The 2,100-nt window shown below is 46.6% G+C and overlaps 1 pseudogene; it reads right to left on the bottom strand.

The window, feature by feature from the left end:
* Positions 1 to 361: 361 nt before the first annotated feature.
* LOC103600253 lies at positions 362 to 1,359 on the bottom strand (annotated as a pseudogene).
* Positions 1,360 to 2,100: the final 741 nt, after the last annotated feature.

The following is a 2,100-nucleotide window of genomic DNA, read 5'->3' as shown; positions in this document are numbered from 1 at the left end:
GTGGAGCTGGGGATGAAAACTCAGGCCTTTGTTCCCTGTGACCTTAAGGGTGGGGCAAGGGTGAAGGTTAGTTGGCTGGGGCTGGGATGGGATGGCAGGAGTGACAGGCCAGCATCTTCCTGCCTTCAAACCCCTGTCCAGCCCTGATTCCAGTTCAGCAGTCTGGGAAGGATGGCCCTGTGTTGGGCTGCGAGGAAATCCCAGGCACCCTCTTGCGGTCAGGCCAGCCAAAACTAATCTTAACTTTCTAGAGCTGGAAATCCAGTTAAGCTCAAATCTGGTCTGGAATGGAGCAGAGGTTCCTTCCTCTCCATGAAGTAGAAAGAGCCAGGAGCACAGGTCCACTGTGTCTTGATGCCCATTACATGCACTTAGAACATAAGACCTCCAGGACCCATGCCTGAGTCATCTGTGTTCTCCATAGCCTCTGCCAAGCCAGGTCTGGTCTAAAGCAAGGGATCAGGAATGTTTACAGCAGAAAGCTCTAGAGGGCCAGAGGGCCAAAGAAGAAACGTACCCAATGCTCTGCCCAGCACTACCCTTCCCTGAAGTGGGTTGGGCTATTGTTTCCACCAGAGGACAACCTCTAGAATTTGTATAGCTGAGCACAAGGGGTACCAATGAAGGGAAAGCAGGAACAGGCCAAAGCAGTGGGGAGGAACAGTGGCTAAAGTCCCCCACTGGTTTGGCTGCTCCTGCAGGCTCTCCAATGTCAGATAGCCCTCCCCCAGTGCTGCCACATGAGCATGAAGTCTCGTTTTCCCCTTTAAGCAAGTAGGACCTGACCTCAAAGCCCTTCAGCCCTCACTCTCTTGGACTCCAGCCTGTGGGGGACATAGTCATGCTGGCTGCTCAGCGGGGCCTCAGAAGCCTTTCTTCAGAGTCAGACTTTGAGCTCCTGGTCAAAGTAGACATTGACCTACTGGATACCTGTACTTGTTACCTCATTGACCTGAGTGTCTTCCCCAGCAGAGAGCTCAGAAAATCTTTCACATCTCCCTGCAGTGCCCAAATGTTCTCTTCCACTTTACAGATCCCAGTCATCTGGCAGTTGCCATGTGTAAAGTCCTGTAGACAGGGATGTTGTGCATCCCAGAGCACCATACAAAGTAGGGCAGGTTGTTTAGGGGGTCACTGGGAGGCTGCCATCCATGAGGAGTGGGATAATGTTCATGCTTTGGGGGCTTTGGGATGCTGGTGAGGGTAAAAGGTGCTCCACAAACTGGTATTCATCCACAGCCTCCACAAACAGGGTGTGACCAGGAGGCCCCTGGTCTGGCTCAGCCACCAAACTCTGCAAACTGGCTGGACGCCCCTTCTCCTGCTCTGCAGGACAATCCTGAACATAGTCACTGCCATCGTGCATTTCTTTTTTTTTTTTCCTTTTTGTCTTTTTTTGTGACCGGTAATGGGATCGCAACCCTCGGTGTCGTGCCCGCATCGCGCTCAACCAGTGAGCAGACCGGTCTCTATATGGGATCTGAACCCTCGGCGGGAGTGCCGCCACGCTCTCAAGCACAGCACTCGACCGAGTGCGCCACCGGGCCGGCCCCATCTTGCATTTCTAAAGCCTTTTTAACTAAGACCGAAGCCATTTAAATAAATTTTTGCACACTCAGTTTTCATTTTATAGTGTAAAATATTATGACTATCTAAAACTTTTTTCTGAAATAATTATCTTATTTATAGTTTTAAAATTTTCAAATCCTGTCAAAACATGATTTGCTTTCATAATTAGAAAAAAAATTGCATCATTTAAATCCTTTGTGCATATAATCATGGCACACTGGATTATGTTTTCTTTAAAGTCTGTCACATTTTCATTAAAATAAAAATTGGGTGCTTTTATAGTTAACTTACTTTTATTTGGTTGCATTGTTTTAATAAAAAACAATACAACTGTATTATCAACTTTTGTTAAATATATGCTTCAGCTAAGAACTTAGGAGAGCTATTATGAAGTCAATAATAAAAACACAATTTCTTTCTAAGCTTGTTGCTAACAGGGTCTTGCTAAAGTATATTGATCTAGTTCAGTGTTATTGTAGTTTTATGCCCAGGAATCTCAACAAAGCTAAATAAAAAGGCAGCTGCCAGTTT

This window comes from Galeopterus variegatus, unplaced genomic scaffold (genome assembly GCF_000696425.1).
Source record: "Galeopterus variegatus unplaced genomic scaffold, G_variegatus-3.0.2 Scaffold3276, whole genome shotgun sequence".
NCBI lineage: Eukaryota > Metazoa > Chordata > Mammalia > Dermoptera > Cynocephalidae > Galeopterus > Galeopterus variegatus.
The sequence above is the reverse complement of the archived record's forward strand: the minus strand, read 5'-3'. Positions and strand labels throughout refer to the sequence as shown.